Below are 15,843 nucleotides of genomic sequence, written 5' to 3'. Positions count from 1 at the left end.
TGGAGGAGTATATAACTCATCACCCGTAAAGCCTTGGAAGGATGGAGAGTTTGCAGGGGTAGAAGAAACAGTTCATTCCCAAGGGAGACCCTTGGGTACCTGCATTACTTACCTCGGCCAACAGGTCGTCTATACCTACCATAGGTTCAACATTTATATCCAGGGTTGCGACATCCGTGGAGATATCCTGGTCTTGTTTTCTGTTAAGGAGGCCGCCAGTTGTTGTTGGATAAAGGCAATAGAGGGGTCCGCCTCTCTACCGGTGTCGACCGGACCCAGTCGCCTTGCCTCCGGGAAAGATTAACAGAGCTAATCGCTTCTCCAGTATGTAGGGCTGACCCTTGGCGGCGTTCTTGCCAAAACCTCCGACCCAGGCCCGCAGGGCTAGCCAATGCCGTATCTCTTACTGCCGGAGCCTGTAAGAGAGGGTATATTTAGATTTAAGAATCACTTAAAACTAAAACTTAGAATATAACTTAAACTAGATGCCTTAAGTTAAAGTAAATAACGTAAACTTAAGTACTAAAAGAAGCGGAGCAGCATGCGGAGATGGAATACTTACGCCTTCCAAAAGCTGGCTCACCAGATCGTAACATATGGTACACGTCTCATGGTACCAGACCTGGATGTCCCCGTGCGGAGTCGCGCATGGAGCATGGACCCGGCAAACTTAGTGTCCCCACAGGGGTCCTGAAGTGTAGCGGAACATCCCGGATGCTCACAGTTGGTGGCCTGTAAGTGGGAAGACACATGAGTATCTTAAAGGGGGAACACTTACAGACTAAGGACAAAGAACTCCGTTACATGCCGGAGCTCGGAAAAAATTTGGGCATAACCCCTCCCTGCATTGCCTGAATAGGCTATAATCCCGGAGAGATCCGGTAAAATGAAAGGGAGGGTAGGGATGGTTTAAGAAACTTAAGATAAACTTAAAGATAACTTAAACCTTCATGCAATGTCATGCAATGAACCGGACTAGGTCCAGTGAAGCGGAGTGTAGTAACTCAGCAATACGGTACGGTTAGTAAAGACCTACTGTATGCTCCGGTCCAACTGCGGTGGACTATACCCTTCCGCTGGATACCAGGGCTCCGATAGGGAGGAGCTCTAGTAAGGAGGGAAGGGCGAGATGACATACAGACTCGAGCTAGCCCGGAGCGGCAAGGAAGTAACGGAGGGGGGGAAGGCCAGGGCCCCCCACAACGTACCACCCGGCCGAGCCGAGAAGCGGAGAGGTCGGAACCAGTCAGGGACTGTCGGACTCCCAGGTCCCTCCGGTGGAGGGGAGGGAGCCAGCCTAGGCTCGGGCATGCGGGGCGAGCAAGGACAGACCGACCCACCCCCACCCGACTCTATGGGAGAGCGGGAGAGGGGGGAGGGGGGTACTGGGCAGGCGTCTGGCTTGACTCGTGATCACGTAGTGACCACGAGGCGTAACTAAGATACGGTAACCAAGCCTAGGCCAACCAACTGATCAGAGAGAAGCTATCGGGAAGCAACCTGAACTGAAAAGCGGTAGCATATAGGCCCATAGGGCTAAAACCAACTGATCAGAGAGAAGCTATGTGGAAGCGACCGAACTGATCAACGGTAGACTAGGCTCTACGAGCCGGGACCTAGGCTAAGCCAGACGCTAACTAACCTCACAGTGACAAAACATATAAATATATATAATAAAAATGAAAGAAAGAAGGTAAAAAAGCAGGAGAAAAAAAAAAAAAAAAAAAAAAAAAAAAAAAAAAAAAAAATAAAAATCCAGGAGTGTGCGACTAGCCCGAAGGCGAGGTCTACCACTCAAAGCTAGTCAGGGGCCGATACTAAGAACCTGGACTAGGGTCTGGATAGAAAAAGCCTACATAAGGTGAAATACATACATGTATGACAACCTGAGTAGACCTAACGACGCGGATAATCAAAATAGAGCGTAAATAATAAGGGATGTTCTAGGTATGGGAGACCAAGAACGAACCCAACATGCGGCAGGACCATGCTGCCATGCTTCCAGCCCCCGAGAACGTATTTGTACCTAAAAACGGCAAATACTGTCTCGGGGACGGAAAAACTCGCTAACCGTAAATACTGAGTACTTAACTTAGCTGCTGCAATAGCTGCACGCTCCATTATCGAAAATCCGAAGAAAGGGCACAAAAATCACAGAGAGAAAAATAACACGTGTGACTCGTGTGAGCTAACTGAAAAGGATGGCCACCAGAGGCGCAGCAGTCGCGAGCGTGGGATGGAGTAGTAGTAGTACGAGCTGCTCTCTCTGTGGGACGGCTCCCCTCTTGGAGGGTTTTGTAGTGGGAGATTTCTATTGGCATTTGGCTCGTGGTAGTGGTCTCACTCGCCTAGTGTTCATACCGACACCCTCCTAGAGGGTGAGCGAGTCAGTTATACTGACCTTTTTCTTTATTTTATTTATTCTCTGGTATGTGTTAGTACATTTACCCTAGAAATAATAGATTAAAGGATATTTCGCGCAAGCGACACGAGCTGAGCCCAGAAATGTATTATTATTATTTTTTTTGGTCTCTGATATTTTATGATAAATACAAATAAAGTTTTTAGTACCCCAGGGCCCCCTTAATGGACAAAATTTGGCACAGTTGATGACCACTGGAAATTTATCCCTGAATCTCCCTCAGTCAGTTCAAAATAATAATGCAGGAAAGGAACATCCAGTTCCAAATAAATTATATGAACCTAAACTCCCAGCAGGGCCCATTGAAATTATACAAAAAAGTAAAATTCAATCTAAAGATACAAACATAATAACAATGGAACCTTATGTAACAGAGAACGGAAACAAATATGATACACAGATAGCCCACATAAGGCAAGGTCCAAAGAGAAATAGAAATTATCGTTTTAATCCAACACTGGTGCATTTTGATCATCTTTTTGGACCAGATAACTGGTTGAGATTTCTAGTACTTAGAGTTGGAAATGAAATATCGACAGCAATACTAGAGAGCAAATTATTCAATATACTATGTCCAACACAAGAAATGGAATGCCGATATATTAAAGAAAAGGAATGGTTACTTCAGGTAACCACGAAAAAACAGTCCACCACCTTTTTAAATATAAAAGAAATAAATGGCATAAAAATAACAATAATAAGTCATGAAACATTAAATTATATACAGGGTACAGTTATTTTACCCAATATTGAAGAAGGACTACCCTCAAAACAATTTATTCTAGACTTCCTTAAGTTAATACAATAATATATACATGATTTAGAAATTTATTCAATTCCAAGTAGGAAATATAAACAAAATAATATTGCAAAACTAAAATTTACAGGCTAAGATCTTCCACACAAAATCAAAATTCTTGGACAAAATAGAGTAGTGCATCCATTTATATCAAAACCACTTCAATGAACTCAATATTCAAAGTATTGGCACACACATAAAAAAGGCCATAATAAAGCAATATGCACAGTGTGCGTCAGGCACCCATACTACTAATTGGAAATGTAAATCTCCAAAATGTATTAACTGTGGACAATCCCATCACGCAAAATCTAAGGAATGCTCCTTTTATCAATACGACACAAAGCTCCAGTTGTTGATGAATAGAACAGGAATGTCAGTCAAAGCTAGACTCGAAATAAAAGTAAGAGGAGTCAATAACCCATCTAAAAGCACCTCAGCGGCGTGGTTGGTATGGTATTAGCGTCCCACCTCGCTGGTCGCAGGTTCGATTCTCGGCCATTCCATTGAGGAGTGAGAGAGGTGTATTTCTGGTGATAGAAGTTCACTCTCGACGTGGTTCGGAAGTCACGTAAAGCCGTTGGTCCCGTTGCTGAATAACCACTGGTTCCATTCAACGTAAAAGCCCCATACAAACAAACAAATAACCCATCTAAAAGCCACTCTTTTGCAAATGTAACTAAAAATCTAAATGTTGATCACATTGATAAACAACAAGATAATATAAAGGTACAAACTGATTCTCATATCAATAATGCTGAACCCCAAAACAAGCATGTTGCTATATCCACTAGTACCACTAATAACATAGAAGATTCAGATATCCATGGAAAAGAACTTCCAATGGAAGTGGAGTCACATAATAATAATAATCAAACGGACAAAAAGAAAAGACTAGAATGAACCCCACCTAAGGGGAAAAAAAGTGAATATTGAAAATTACAATCAATCCAAAGAAACTCCAACTACACCAGAACATTTTAAAAAGATATTGTACTAACCTCATCACAAGTGGAAATACATAATTACCCTCAATCCCAATCAAACAGCCAAGATCTGGACAGTTAAGACTCAATTAACCACTCTTTACAATTCCCATAAAATAATACTAATGAAAATCATACCATTAAACCAAACCAAAATATAACTTATCATTCCCCAACTATCCACAAGACCCAAATATTTCATTGACAACAACAAACAAATAACCCCTCAAACCGACAGTCCTTATCACTAAAGAAAAGGGCCAATAGAATGATAAAACCAGAAGTTTCTAAAGCTAAATCAAATACTTCTGAACCAATGATTAACATTACCAGACATGCTTCGTCTTGTGGTTGTAATGAGTGCTTTGTAAGTATACATATAACCAACTAACCACCTAGACAGAGGACACAGCACGAAATTGTATAGACAATTTTATTAAATAAAGGAAATGCCCTTTAACACACCAACATGAGAAAGAATTATGTTCTGAACCCTTAAAATCTCCAAAATGTATTAACTGTGGACAATCCCATCACGCAAAATCTAAGGAATGCTCCTTTTATCAATACGACACAAAGCTCCAGTAGGAGACTTTAATGAACATAATCCATTATGGGATACTAATAACCCCACTGACACATCCGGAACCAGCATAGAAAAAGCTATAATGAAACACAATCTGTGTTGTCTCAATGAGAGTGAAGTTCCAACATATTTTTCAAATACACACCTATCGTTTTCCTCAATTGACATTTCGTTATGTTCAAATGATGTAACCGAGAAATTTGAATGGAATATCTTAGACGATTCATACACAAGGGACCATTTCCCAATGATTCTGAACTACTTAAGTAATATCAGAATATTGCCACCTAGGTACAAGATATAATATCCAAAAAGCTAATTGGGATAAATATTTCCTATACACTCGAAAAATAACACCATTCCCACATAACGAAGATCACAATACTACATGTGATTCCTTCTCAAACTTCATAATAAATGCTGCAGATAAAAGCATTCCAAAAACCAAATCACATTTCACAAAATCCCGTTCCATTGTGGAATCCAGCCTTAACAACCCTAAGTAAAATAAAACCTATATAGGGTCGCAATCTTAACAGACTCGAAACTCGCCTGAAATCACTCAACAAAATGCCCTATAATATAAACATTAAATTAAACAAAATAGTTATAACAAACACAACAATTAACCACATTAAACCACTATATAACAAATACATAGCCAAATTTAGAAAAACAGTAATAGCTGAAAAAATCGTAATGTGGAAAGAATATGTCTCAAGCATATCTTCAAACACATCCACAAACACACCCACAAGGGATATCTGGCAAAAGATAAGGAAAATCAATGGAAAACATATAAAACCTTCAAGAAGTGCAATACATTAAATGGAAAAATATACCATGATACTTATGAAATATCAGATATAATTGGAAAACATTTTGAAAACATGTGCTTACTCTAGCCTAGATATACATCTTCAAAATATCAGAAAACAAAAAGAAAATATAATACTCAATTTTACAACTCTTGAAGACCTGGAATATAATTATATTTTCAACATGGATGAACTAGATAATGCCATCAACTCATGTCATCCCTCCGCACCAGGATATGATAAAATATAATTTGTAATGATAGAAAAATTAGCTCCTATAGCTAAATCATATTTATTAAAATTTTATAATAGTATCTGGCTAAAACGTGTCTTTCCTGATAAATGGAAACATGCCATAATAATTTCAATAAATAAATCAGGAAAGGATGCAAGTAATCCATCCAATTGTAGACTGATATCCCTGACAAGCTGCCTATGCAAAATCTTAGAAAAAATGGATAATACAAGATTAACGTATGTAATAACCAAAGAATCCGTTTTAACACCAACACATCAGGTTCAATAGCTGGCAGATCAACCCTACATCCCTTAACACATTTAAAGTATCATATCAAAAAAGGCTTTTGAAAAAAAAAAAAAAAAAAAAAATAGCAGTAGCTATGGTTTTTTATATAGAAAAAGCATACGACACAACATGGAAACATATCATGCAAAAACTCCACTCCAAGGGATTAAGAGGCCACTTACCAATATTTATTAAGAACTTTTTAACAAACAGCTTTTCAAGTAAGAGTTGAAAATTCCTACTCAGTAACCTATAAACTTTAAGAAGGAATCCCTCCAGATAGTGTCTTGAGCTGTATTTGCTGTAGCAATTAATGACATTACTATAAATTTACCAAGTGGTGTAAAAAAAACATTACTATACGAGTAGCAATTTGAGACATGCTCAGAGAGTTCTCAATACTGCCATTTCAAATATATGTAGTTGGACAAATTCAGATGGATTTAAATTTTCAACTGATAAAACAAAAGCATCTACAAAGACAAAAGATGGCGGAAGAACCAAACAATCAAACTTCACCTATACCACTGAAATACAATTTTGTACAAAAATCATATGTCTAGGAGTGATATTTGATCAAAATTTAAATTTGAAAGAGCACATCAAATACATTAAAGCCCTTTCCGTATTGAAAAAGTTACCACACACTAATCGGGGAGCAAAGCGAGACATGATATCAATAATATATAAGGCAACAGTCTTATCCATAATAGATTACTGCTGTCCAATATATTCATCCGCCTCAGAATCTGCATTGAAAATTCTCCATGCAGTGCACCATGAAGGCGTGCGATTGTGCACAGGAGCATTCCGATCGTCTCCAACAAGCTCGCTTCTGGTAGAGGCAGGTGTGTTGCCCTTGAAACATCACCGTAATTCAATAACAATACGAAGAGGTCTTTCACTACAAGCAGGATCATCTCGTGCATCTGACTGCTTTGAAAATTATAATCCAGAAACAGAAGTTCATAGTACTAGATCTTTCCCAAAAAGAGGTAAATATCTATTGAACTTACATAACATAAATTCAATTTTTCACACACCTATAGAATTGTCACCACAATGGATTTAAAATTAATTAAAACATGTACCTCCCTATCTTACCTACTTAAAAGACAAATGAAAAGTACAGAAGTATACCGTCAACATGCTTTGGAGCACATTAGAAGAAAAGGAGACATATTCATGGTATATATAGGCGGCTCCAAAAATAATATTGGGGTACGAGCATCTGCATATTCGAAAAACATATTAATCAACATGAGTGGCCGGCCTTAGACACATTATTTCCAATTCTAACTTTTAATATATCTATCACTTGGAAATGAGCTGATGAAATTTAACATATTATCTCGTATTCCTATGTCATGAACCCGCTTAATAATACCAAAATGCCAAGTAGTGTCAAAGGCTTTTTCGAGATTGAAGAACACTACAATAGTTTGACTGCATTTTGAGAAACCTTGTTGAATTTGGTTTGATAATTGGGTCCAGAGTGGAAAGATTTCTCCTAAACCCAAATTGGACAGACAGTAATAAACCATTTTTTCTCTAGATGCCACATTAGTCTAGAATTCACCATTTTCTCAAACAATTTGCACACACACCTTGTAAGAGATATTGGCCGATAACGCGTAGGAAGATGTGGATCTTTTAATGGTTTCTTAATGGGAGCAACAATTGCAATCTCCCAAGAAGGGGGAAGAATACCAGTTTCCCATATTTTGTTAAAGATTTTCGGGAGATAAGATTTAGCTGAATCTGGAAGATTTTTCAGCATGCTATAAAGAATGTTATCATTCCTGGAGGATGCTGAATCAGATGCTGATAGAGCATCCCTTAATTCCCTCAAAGTTAAGGGAATTATAAGATTCACCATTTCCAGAACCCAGTTTTTCAGCAACTTATTAGGCTTGGTGACAAGGTCTCCATTGTTTTTCAGACAAGGTATTGGTGTTGGAACATATTTGCGGCTTAGTTTTCTAACCTTTTTCTAGATCAACCTAGTTGTGGTCTTGGAATTTATGCCATTTATATAAAAAAGCAGGATTCTCTTTTTACTTTTAAAAAATATTTCCTGTTTTGCCATATCTCGTTGGTAAATAGATTTTGCTGCTGCAGACTAACTGGATTTATAATGCCTTTGACATTTCCTGGCAATTCTCCTCATATTACCACAGGTTTTATCCCACCAAGAAACAGCAGGTCTGTGTGGTTTCCCTTTGGTCTTTGGTATAGAATTTTCAGTACTGTTCAATATTTCAGAGGTAAAGAACTCATAAGCCCTTATATGGGACTTGAAGGGCTCAAATTCCTGGGATAGGTTAATACCTTCCCGAAATTTAACCCAATCTGCTTCCTTGTCCTTCCATTTAATAGGAAAATTCGAGGGAACATTTCACACAAACTTCAGATGAATAGGAAAGTGGTTACTGTCATGTAAAAATTCATCTACAGCTCAGTAAATTCCAATTAGAGTGAAGAAGAGCAAATACTAAAGTCTATAGCCGATGAATCACCTGTGTAGACATTATGATATGTCATAGTGCCATCATTAAAAAGTGTAAGATCATTATTATTAACAATGTCGTCAATAATCTTACCCTCTGTGTCTAAAGAATTACCACCCCAAAGTGGATTGGGAGAATTAAACTCACCAAGTAGTAGAAAAGGAGGAGGAAGTTGATCAAGTAGCCCGGATAGAAATTGCTTGAAGCTGCATGTTCAGGGGAACAATATAATGTTGCAAAGTTTTAGCAATAACTATTGCAACACCTCCATGGGTACGGTTCCCATCTGTGGGCTCATTTTATAGATCTCATAGTTTAGACCCTGATTGTATACTGCATCTCCTGGATTATGCTTATGCAGTAATACTTTTAGAATTTCTGAACGAGTCCTTTGAACAAGTCCTTAGTCCCTTACAGTTCCATTGTAAAATGTCCACATTGAACTTTTAGTGCTAGGATCTCCTAAGGGCAATTCATCTGTAAATATATGCTATTTCTTTGGTTTATTTTCCTTATGGGAGTTTATAAGAACTTCTCTAGATTGTCTTGATATATGAGGCTTATGGTTGGCTAGTTATGTTTTTTAACTTTCTGATACGGAGCAGTGTGGATCTCTACTAGAATTTTCTTAGCACCCAAGGAACTTTATTCCTTGGCTGTTTCTGAGGCAGGAGTACCCTCATTTTATGGTGTTTTGATATGTCCATACTTTGAGCAGGTGGAGGAGAGGACGAAGGAGTTCTTACTCTCTTTGGACCTTTAGTTTGTTCTAGTTCCATTTCGTTGCTGCAGGTTTCTTGTTGCAGAGATGGGAGACACAAAGGGAGGGGCTTATCAATTGGAGAGATGATTCTACTGTGTAAGTAGGCATATCTTCCTTAAATATTGCTGCTTCAACCCTATAGCAGGCTGAGCACCTAGACCAGATGATCGAGTCTTAGTCCCAGGAGCTCTGACTTTTAAACCAGTTACTACATACATATGCGAAGCTGTTAGCTTGAGTTTTATAAGAGATAAGAGAATTCAAAGCCATAGCATGTGTCTTTGTTTGACCAATTAATTTTTTAGCATAATTAATGCTTTTAGGTTCAACATTAGTTTTACATACAACTCGTTTTCATATTTACATTGGCTGCAATTTTTATTAGATGGGGTATGATCCAGTTCGCAATTTATGCCTTTTGGTTGTCTCGAACAAGGACCATGTTCAGGGGCTGAGGAATTACTAAAAATGTTTTACAGAATCTGAATAGATGCCCGAACTGAAAACAGTTATAGAACTGCGGAGGTTTTGATAAAAATGATTCAACTTTGACCTTTTCATTTCCCAAACTGACATAAGATAGTACATTGGACCCCTCTAAAGTTAAAATGGCTGTATTTGCCTTCAGAATTTTTCTTACCTTCCATACAGAAGTTGGACTATTTTTTCTAATATTTCACTTTGTCAAATACTACTACTCCATTTCTATAACTGAATTTCATGTGGGGTCTAATTTCTTTTATCATGCCGTCTTTCTCAAACTTCAGTGTCAGGATATATGACTAGGTTTTAGATTTGGCGTGAAGAAGGACACGACCTTTACCAAACCTTAATATGTTACCCATATCAATACTCCCAACCTTCTTTTGGATGCATTTGCTAAATTTGTAATAATTGTAATGTTCCTCGCTAGCAGATACTATCAACCACATTGGAGGTTTGGGAGTTCTCTCAAAAGTGGCATTATCCTCTGAATTTGGCTGAGCTACTTGTACCCATTGAGATGGTCTAAATCCATTGACGTTTTTATGGATCTTATCAGACAGCACTCCTCTGACAGTTAATTTACAGATTCTTATATCATTAATATTGCTGCTGCCTTTAAGTGCAGCTTCATGTTTTTCAAAAGTTACCCATGCTTCCCATTTTCGTTTAATTTTCATCAAAAATCATTCTTAACTCTATAACTTTACCATAACCAGCAAATGAAAGAGAGCGTTTCATAGTCACATTCCAAGGGAATGAATTACATATATATTTTCAAATTATCCACTGTGTTCCCACACTGGCAAGTTTTCAATATGTGATGACTACCCTGAGAGGAAGCATTACCACTGGAACATTCCACCGCCATAGTCAAGTCCATGCCAAGGTTAGTCATTTGTGTCGAGGCCTTTTCATTGGTCGTCATCTGTGCCAAATCATCATCTAAGGGCCCAGGGGTGCTTGAATCTTTTAAAACTACTAGACAAAAAGATTGAAGTATATAAAAAATAAGTAAATGAACCTGAAAACCTTAAAAAGATATCATAAGCCTTTCATAGAGTTTATTCCTCCACCAATGGCACAAGTGAGAACCGACTCCCAAAGATTAGAGTGGCCCAAGTGTAAGCCAAACACCCACTTGCTAGGTCTGAGAGTATTAATAGAATACAATCATTCCCATCCTAATCATGTCATTGGCAAACCGGATAGAATGCAGAGAGTCCTATCTCCAGAACCAGAACCCCCTTGGAATCCGTGGTCCAGCCCTGAAGAATAGTTCCGCCCTTGAGCCATCATTCCGATACCTCTCAGGTCCGAACATTATCAAGTAGTTATGACCCTACCATTGTTCCCACTATTTAGCTTCGGATATAAACCCAATCCCAACTATATCTTTTCCTATTTGTCAGGTCAAATAGATTTTGCAAAAGGGGGAAAATAAAAAAAAAAATGAGTCCAAAACAGATATGGTATAATAACATACGAGACGCTTGGACTTAAACCCAGGAACAAATTCCAGGGGTTCAAGAGCCCCCTGACCACGTCAAGGTGGTCTCACTTCGATGGAGTGGAAAGGCTTTTTAAATCTAATTTTCTGTATCACATTGTATCTCAACATTGGCATTCTAAAAAATATGAGCTTATGTACTGGGGATATGGTTACTTCTCCTCACTAATACCAATTATGTACAGTTATTTTTTGAGTCACTTAAAGCAAGACCTCATGTGTCCCTAGTCGAGATTGTTTACACATTCAACATTATTTACCAATCGATGTGATACCAAGCACTCTTCAAAAACAACTGTGTAATGGCTTTCTGGATGATCCATCCACAGATTAATGGAATGGAACCGAATATAAAATTCAAGCCAAAGGCTAAGCACAGGGAACTATGAGGCCATTTAGCGCTGAAAGGGAAATAAAATACAGAAAGGTTTTAAAGGTGTAACAGGTGGAAAACTCGCAGTTGCAATAAGAAACAATTGTTAGGAGAGGGAGGCAAATAAGTTGGGGAGAAAAAGTATATGAAAAGAGATGCAGTACAAGAAATAGAAGGGGTTGCGGCTGGGGGCCAAAGGGACGTTGTGAAGAACCCTCAGTAATGCCCACATAGCACCGTGTGAGGTGCACTGACGGCATTACATTCCTAAGGCTGCATTTACACCAAGTGAGTTGAGTTGAGGCAAGTCAAGAAGAGTCATTCTTCTTGAATCGCCACATTATTTCAAATGGGAGAGTTTACACCAAGCGAGTTGAGTCATGCTGAATAGAGGCGAGTCAAGGTGATTGATTAGCAGTCGGTGACTCTCCACCGAGAGGTGAGCACGATGAGTTCTAAGGAAAATGTCCTCAACTGAAAGTGCACATTGGTAATTGATGTTTTGCTTTCTTATGTAGGGTGCAGTTAACTCCACTAACATTTTAAATTGTTCAGTTGTCATTCTGAAGAAGTCATAGTTTCTCTGGATTGTTTATAAAGTCTGGGAATAGATGTCCATAGTGGAATTCCAAACTCTGTCTTTTTGGCATTGTGCAAAGTTCACACATTCACATAAGGCACACGTGCCTACGCTCAAAGGAAAATTGGTAAGTGCATAAATACAACGTAAATGTACCATAAGTGCGCCAGTATGCAGTGCGACCATTACTCACCACCCGGGCGTACGCCGGGAGCCACGAACCTTTCGACCTGTTCAGAACCATGCATGGGTGGCCACATCAACCGTCATTTAGCGTGGCCCAACCCACACAGCGTGGCGCCAACCTCATGATGACCGCGTAGCCACTAGGACCTTGCCTGTGGTCCCACGCTACTCCAGGGTTTCCGCTTTGCACCGCATGGGTCTTATATGGAGTGGGAGTAGATGCGGCAACCCTGCTGCACCACATGCATCTGAGCTGATGGCACTACTGCTCCTTCAGGTAGCAGCAATGATGCTGCAGTGCTTCACCTTGAGGGCAGTGAGCTGTCGATGGAGAGCGACCTAGAGGAAGGAGGAGCAGCTTGCCCTTGTGTTGGAGAGCGAGCCTGGTGCCACTGTGTACGCAGAGAACGAGGGGGATTACGACGAAGACGACGACGATGGAACTCCTGAAGGAGCCAGCCCTATTACAGGAGGTCAGGGCTGAAAGAAGAACCCCTCTGTCATCCTCTTGGAGGAAAACGAGAACTCACTAACAGCCAATTCAATTGCTAACTATCCATCCACCAATTACACCCTCTCTCTTTCTCTCTCTCAAGGACGTTGTCTAATGGAACTCCCATTAGTCCCATAACTCCTCCATAGCAACACTGATATTTCAGCGAGAGCGTTTGTGTCCATCCTAGTCTCTGTTGAGCTTGAATCTGACTTTTGACTCAGTCATTGGGAACAGCACTGATTCAAAATTACTAGAGTCAAACGACTTGTCTTGACTTGACTCGACACAACTTGCTAGGTATAAACGCAGCCAAAAGGGATCAACAGATTAAAACAGTTCCAGAAATATGCCAAATTCCTCGATAAACGAATTTACCCTTGAGCATGGAGTTCTACTGACAAAAATAGAAGACATCTCTGATCTAACCATTTCATGCTTACCCTCACATATTCAGAACTAGTTACCTGTGTTCTCTTTACTAATCTTAGATAAGAAAAGGTGCTAACAACGAGAAAATCTATCTCCTCCCCCTGACCTACCTTTCCTTGGAATGTGAAACAAAGTAATAGTAAGAGGCATTTTGCTTATCTTACCAGTATCAAAATCATTTAACCACGTTTCAGCTACCGCTAACATAAAAAGATTCGTTCATTTATCAACTCCATTTGCAGTTTTTTTACTTACTGACTGAATATTTCACAAATCCACATTTTAAGATATTTAACTTTAAATCCATGATCAGTGCTTGTTGCTACTCCCATTATTTCTGCATCGAACCTTTTGCAGTTTCTCGAGTTCACGAGTGTGCAGTGTCTCGTTCTTTCTGTCTCGAATAATGTACAGTATGCCCTTTATTTCACAGAATTAAAATCTTTTGTTACGTGATTACCACCACATTGCCACAGACTCCTCTCTTGTTTTACAGTCCTCCTGATGTCATACCTCTGACAATAGGAGCAGGTCAGCATGTTTTACAGTCCTCCTGATGTCCATACCTCTGACAATAGGAGCAGGTCAGCATGTTTTACAGTCCTCCTGATGTCCATACCTCTGACAATAGGAGCAGGTCAGCACGTTATACCTGTCACATATGTTGTATTTTCCCCTTCGTGAGACAATCGCAGTAACATTCTCACCTATAGGCCTGCGATCTCAGGTTAAATTACAATTACATTTGGAAATAGCAATTATATTACAATTACCATTACTTAACAACAAATTCAATTACAATTACAGTTGCAATTACAACTGATTGCGGCGCGACAGTAAACGCTACTCTTTGGCACAGGAAACTGTATTGAGGCGAGCAAATTTAGCTAATAGGGTTACATAATTTATTTCTAGAAGTGTAAGTGATAGAAGAGCAGAAGTCATGTTAAAAGAGTATTAGCACTAGTTAGGAAACACTTGGACTATGACCTTGAGTTCTGGTTATCTTACTATAAGATGGAGAAGGCAACCCATCACTCCTAATAGAGTCCGATCCTTACCACTTGAATTTTATAATTACAATTAAATTACAAATTATCCTGCTGTAATTAATTAAATTACAATTAATTACTATAATTTCATTTTCAATTACAATAACAATTACACGAAATTCTGTATTTAATTACATTTCAATTAAATTACAATTACAATTTCTCCAACCCTGATGGTGACGGCGTGGGAAGGCGCCTCCTGTTACAATACCTCCAAGACAAAAAGCAGTTCGAACGACGTCAGACCCGTTGCTTCATTGGGCGAAGACTTTATGGTAAATAAAATGACATGGGACAGATACTCTTCCCATTTCCTAGTTTCTTTCAACTAAATTTTTTCAACAGACTTTTGGTGATTGGTGAAACCGTTCAACTATACTTCTGCTTTGGGGACGATATGAAATATTAGTCAGACGAGTAATATTACCCGGGTACTAAACTGTTGTTTTGAAAGGAAATTGATTCCTCTATCAGTCTGAATGCTCTTGGGTAAACCGAATGGTAATAACGTTTTTAAGGTGTTTCATTATAACAGGAACCTTCGTGCTCTGATGGGAATAGCTTCAGGATACTTGGTAGTCCTATCCATCAAAGTTAATAAATATTCGGAACCTTGCGATGTCTTGGGTAAAAGACCAACAATATCCATAACTATGGATTCAAGTGCCTCACCCGACGGTGGAATAGGCTGCAATGGGTCTTTTTAGTTTTCTTTGACTAGGCCTACCAGCCAGCAGGTATTCATGGTATGATTTACAAAACTTTACAACATCCTTTTCAAAGTGAGACCAAAAATAGATCATCAATACTCTTCAATGTTTTGCTCACCCTTCATGTCCTGAAAAATGTTCACGAGCTTTCTCCACAATCTTATCACGATAACTATTAGGCACAAAACTTATTTTCAACTAATTCTCCTCCTGATGCTCTAATCGGCACAGATTTTTTATACCGAATTTCATCATACATGGAAACTTTTGAGCTTAGGATCCTATCGCTGAAACTTACCTGGCTAATTACGAGACCAACCGAGAGATACCCATTATTAGTGGGAATATTCTCGCCATTTGAAAGAGAGCCAAGATCATACACGGGATCTTCTACTAACCCGTTCATACTACGCACTAGGACCCACTACATCAGTCATTACCGGAGACATAATCAACTTACTCTACACAAAGCTGTCTTCCGACTGCATTGATCAGTTAGGCGGTAAAGTGCTGGTTCACCACGCACCTTACCCTTGCCAGATAGTGTGCAACAAGAAATTCAACCCCTTCTAAAGGCACAGTATCAGTCACAGACACTTTGAAATTACCTGAAT

Source organism: Macrobrachium nipponense, chromosome 5 (genome assembly GCF_015104395.2).
Source record: "Macrobrachium nipponense isolate FS-2020 chromosome 5, ASM1510439v2, whole genome shotgun sequence".
Classification (NCBI taxonomy): Eukaryota; Metazoa; Arthropoda; class Malacostraca; order Decapoda; family Palaemonidae; genus Macrobrachium; species Macrobrachium nipponense.
This window is presented reverse-complemented; position numbering follows the sequence as displayed.